Consider the following 6,000-nt stretch of genomic DNA (forward strand, 5'->3'; position numbering starts at 1 on the left):
CAAAAAGGAAAAACACAGGAGATGACACTGCACCGCATAGACAATTTTCAATTCAGACAGAAAACAGATTCGAACCTCTTTCACCTCCACCTCAACGAAGAAATAGTACTGTAAATCCTGCAACCACAACCCATCCAACACCATCATCATCGACTGCTCCTCAAGCCATCCCCAAAAAACCAAGAATCCCGCCCATCACTATTCAATACAAGGGACATTATCTAACGCTCAATGCTGCACTAAAGAAGCACATGGAAGGACCCATACAGGCGATCTACAAAGGAGACACCATCAAATACCATTTCGACTCATTAAAGGACCAACGGACAGCACTCGACTTTTTTCACCACCACAACATTCCCAACTTCACTCATCAACCACAAAACGAACGAAATTTAAAAGTTGTAATTAAAGGACTTCCCGAAACTGTCACGGAAGCAGAAGTAGAAAAAGACCTACGAGACCTCAGCTTCATGCCGCGAAATGTTCATCAATATAAGAAAAGAGACAACAACACGAAACAACTAAAACCCATGGACGTATTCTGTGTAACTCTCGACCGGAAACCTGAAAATGACGCCATCTACCATGTACGATACATACTAGACACGAAAGTAACAGTGGAATCCTACCAAAACAAAGACGGTCCACCTCAATGCAAAAAGTGCCAGGGTTTCTTCCACACAGCAAACCACTGCTCCATGCCTACTCGCTGTGTCCGCTGCGGTGGCGCACATAGAGCACGGGATTGCAGCCTACCACTAACGCCACCTCACACTGCGTAAATTGTAAACAAGACGGCCACCCCGCATCTTTTCGCGGCTGCGAAGAATTTCAAAAAGCAATCCGGATATACCATGCACAACGACCAAGAACCACCACTCCCGCAGTAGCAACAATCCAACCAGCAATAAAACACACACCTATGCCAACTCCAGCCGAAGCCAGCCGCAGAGGACGAAAAACATGGGCAAATCTCCAGACAAACCAGGAATCATCTTCAACCACCCAGACTCATCAGACAACAAATTCAACCGCAAACCAATCAACCGAACCTGCTTCCTTCCTCGACATCCTAAACCATATGAAAAACTTTTGGAAAAATTCACAGTGGACAAACATCATTTCAATCATCACCACCACATTTCAACAATTCATGACTGCACCAGACTTAGTATCTAAAGTAATGGCAATTGTCGGCGGGATAATGAAATTCTTTGTCACCGACAATGGCAATTAGACCCACCAAGAACCAAAACCTCCGTTTCTGTAATTTTAATGCATCAGGAATCCACAACAAAGCAGACTTATTAAACGAATTCATTGAAGACAACAAGATCGACATACTATTCGCCACTGAAACTCATTTACGTCCATCACAATCATTTAAACTTCGAAATATGATATGCCACCGGACTGACAGAACTAACCGACAGGGAGGCGGAACAGCAATCTTCATTCGCTCTCATATTCGACACAACCCGGAAATTACGCCACAGATGACATTACTAGAAGCCACAATAGTTAAAATAGAGACAGCACAAGGGAAAATAACTCTGGTGGCTGCATACCTCAGCCCCAGAGTTACACTTGAAGAAAACGACTTACTTCAAATATTCGACAACAGCAACAAAATTTTACTGGCCGGCGACTTAAATGCTAAAAACACTACTTGGAATTCACGACGGAACAATGCACGTGGAAACACACTTTACAACTTACAAGGAAGACTGCACGCTGTAATTTCCGCTCCTCAAGACATCACCCACATTCCTTTCAATCACCGCCAGCAACCCGACGTCCTGGATATCTGCATTACCAAGAACCTCGATCCTGACTTACATCTCCGAACCCTTCAAGACCTCACTTCTGACCACCTACCTGTAATCGGCCACATCGGAAATGCAATAGAACCGCCACACCCACGACACAAAACCATTATAGATTGGGACCAGTTCCACAGATGGCTAAACAACAACATTCGCCCCACATTGGACCTAACCACTACACAAAAGATAGAAGAAGCTATCGGATCGTTAACAGACAAAATTAAAACAGCATATAAAAAAGCATCTACAACTACAATATTTCCCGAATCAAAAGTGCACAATCTGCCACCACTCATACAAGATCTAAAATACCTTAAAAACGCAGCTAGACGCCGATGGCTCCACACTCGAAATCCAGAAGACAGAAGACAATTTAACAGACTGAAAAAACAGATCCATCACCGTGTACAGGAATGGAGAGCTGAAATATGGGAAGACCGCATGAGCACCTTACAACTTCGACAAAAAGACGACTGGAAACTAATCAAAAATTTACGACGCACGAAAACACACAAACCGGCATTACTACAAAATAACAATCTCATCTTCGACGCCTTCAGCCAGGCAGAACTTTTTGCAGCCACCTATGAACACCAAAATACAATAGAACCTCCTGGAAACCTACAGCCCGACATATTACAGTACCAACAACATGTGACAACTACAGCCCACAATATACGTCAGACACCTCCGCGCGATCTACCAGAATTAACCACACCTGCTGAAATAAAAACAATTATCAACCGACTTGGCACAAACTCCGCTCCTGGACCGGACCTCATCTCCAACATTCATCTCCAGAACCTGCCAAGAAAACCTCTCGCCCTGCTCACCAGAATCATCAACGCCTGCCTAATCAACCATTACTTTCCTCAAGCATGGAAAATTTCCAAAATAGTACCGATACCTAAACCTGGAAAAGACCTGAAGCTACCACAAAACTATAGACCGATAAGCTTACTCCCAACGATGTCCAAGCTCCTGGAACGTATCCTGCTCCCAAGAATCCGACAACCTTTACTCGACGGCAACATTATCAGACAAGAACAATTTGCATTCCAAGAAAAACTTTCAGCTGAACTCCAGATCCTCCGTATTACAGAACAGATTACCAAAAACATGAACCTATCCAGATACACAGCCGCAGTTTTCCTAGACGTTGAAAAGGCATACGACAAAGTGTGGAAGGACAACCTAATTACGAAATTAAAAGACCAGACCGACATACCAGAGTGTTACATTAAAATAATTGACAGTTTCTTACACGACCGAAGATGTTTTGTTCAGATTGACAACAAACGATCAGCTCAGAAAATATTACAGGAAGGAATACCGCAGGGTTCGGTGCTTTCGCCGACCCTATTCACGGTATACGTCAATGACATACCAAAAACTGCAACTTCGACAATAGCACAATTTGCAGACGACACGGCACTCCTAGAAACACACCGACGACTACCGACGACAATAAATAGACTGCAACAACAAGTGGACCTCACAGAAAAATGGGCCGAAAGAAACAGGATTAAACTAAACCCGGAGAAGACAGTTGCCATACTATTTACACGCCGTCGACCACAGATCCACGACCAAATTGAACTACATGGAACGCAAATACCTTGGACAACATCAATCAAATACCTCGGTGTAACAATAGACAACAAAATGCTATTTAAGCAGCACATAGAACAGAAACGTCTACGAATATCAAGAACCATTCATGCAATTTACCCTCTTCTGGCCAGCAAGGAAATGTTCCAAAGAACGAAATTAAACATCTACAAAGCAATAGTCGTACCCATGATGCTCTACGGCTGCTCGTCGTGGGGCATAACCAGCAGAACAAACAGGAAACCACTCCAAACACTGCAAAACGGATGCTTGAAGCTTATCCTAAACGCGCCATGGTGGACGAGGACAGAACACATACATGAAGAACTGAACATGCCGACCGTCGACAGTCAAATCATCACCACAACAAGAAGACTAATAGAGAAAATCGAAAGGCTCAGACCTACCACGCAGCAACTACAGGATCTAGCAACTGTAGCACCAGCCCCCTGGCAGAAAATAAGAGTTCCACTCTCCATCATTCAATACAACTAAGAGAGGCAAGTCAATACAACAGGTCAACTACAACAACGAAGCTTCAATAAAATACAAAAATACCAAGACAGTGGGCCTAAAGGACCAACATACTGTGCCCAAAGGCTCTCCAAAGAAAACAAGGTGTCCCATTTTGTCAAATAAATGGTGTCCCCAATAAGTAAACCTACCCCGCACACTTGAGGGCCAACCTCCTCCGGAGGTAGTACCCTTGCCGACGCACAAAAAAAAAAAAAAAAAAAAGCGTAGTGACGTCCAGTATCTCTGTCTGCTACGCATGGTGGTTAGTTCGATCTGTGAAGAAGGGAAAATAAAATGGAACACTATTACTTAATCGGATTGCGTGATGTGTAAGTATAAATAATATACGTCCATTTTCTATTGAAGCCAGTGCCAGCTGACTGCGCAAATGCTGATATATATGATAAACTACAGCTTCCCGCCTATCGAGATATATTGAATTTCTGCCCATAAAAATTATGCAGGAAGAAGAAGAAGGAAAAGAGTTGAGAGTGAGCTCTCAGCTATTATCTACACATCAGTACAAACTCAGCAACATCTTTAAATTGTTCGTAATTAGCGCTCTCAACAGAACATCAGCCACTTGGCTTCATGTTTTGTATTTAACACGGAAAGCACGCTGGTAAAATGTTGGCTCCGACAAACGACGTAGCTTGAGAATGTGGGCCATATAGTGAAAGTATGCAGTTAAGAAATGACTATACTCTCGTACGCACTGGTTGTAATGCAGCCATTTTAAGTCTCAGCGCGAAGTACATACGTAACCTCGACTTACCGGCTACCCAAGAGCTACATTGCGGCATTTCCTGGATTTGAATGGAAAGACGGTGAAATCGAAACGGTTCAATGTAAAATAACGAGAGCCAGTAAAGACGTAACTGACTAAAGTCATTATTTTCCAGCTATTTCACATACAAATGGAAGTGTGTGGGCTTTTCTTTGCGCTTTATACGTTTCAGTTTCGTTGCAGATATCATAGACAACGTTCCAAACGAAGATGCGAATAATGGACTGACGTTCGATAGTTCTTTACAACCTCCAATGGTGGTAAGGACAATGGGCGCTAACATGAGGAAGTAAGTGATAATGAAGACTGCTCTGGAAATTTAAATTCATAAGTAATAGCTCGAGACGATAGCGAAGGAGTATAAGAAACAGTCTCTCACTTTCTGAAAGACTAAAAAGAAGAGAATCTTTCAGGGCTGTTAAGAAGATTTTTTAATTATTATAACAAAAACGATCTGTAAATTAACAGTAAATAGAGTAGAAAGCGATGTAAGGTCAACATAATCGATCTACATGAATTTAATACATAAGGGGCGTTCAAAAAGAAACGAGCTGGAGTCTGGAATACCCAAACCGGCGAATGTCGTGGCGTGTGCAACCAGGTGTGGTTCCGACTAGAGCGTGGAAGTTCACAACCCGTCGCTAGAGGGCACGCGTGCACGCCACGTGACGGTACAGAGCTAGCAGCAACATGCATCAATCGTCCAACACTGCCAGTCGCATTGCAGTCACATGGAGGTGCAACCAAAAGAGCAAAGAGGTGTTGTTCGTTTCCTGACAGCAAAAGGAGTAGGAGGAACGGACATTGACGAATGTCACAAGTTTTCGGCGAACACTGCATGTCCCTTGCAAGGGTCAAGGCGTGGCACAAGCACTTCAGGGAAGGACAGGTGTCGTTAGCCGAAGATGCACGGTCTGGATTACCACACTGCATTACCGATTACACCGTCCACCTGGTGGATGCACTCATTACCCAGGGCCGCCGAGTGACAGTGAAAGCCATAGCCGTGGTCGGATTGAGCGTCGGAAGTGTTCATACCATCATGAAGGAACGATTCCACATGCGCAAAGTGTGTGCCCAGTAGGTGCCCCACAGTCTTCCATCCCGCCAGGAAGCATGTCTTGATCATCTGCAGTGCTATGCTCGGGAAGGGAATGTGTTCCTGGCACGAGTGGTGGCTGGAGACGAGTCGTGGTGTCATCACTTCAAACCAGAATTAAAACGACAAAGCCAAGACCATCCACACGAGTGCAGGAA

This window comes from Schistocerca nitens, chromosome 2 (genome assembly GCF_023898315.1).
Source record: "Schistocerca nitens isolate TAMUIC-IGC-003100 chromosome 2, iqSchNite1.1, whole genome shotgun sequence".
Classification (NCBI taxonomy): domain Eukaryota; kingdom Metazoa; phylum Arthropoda; class Insecta; order Orthoptera; family Acrididae; genus Schistocerca; species Schistocerca nitens.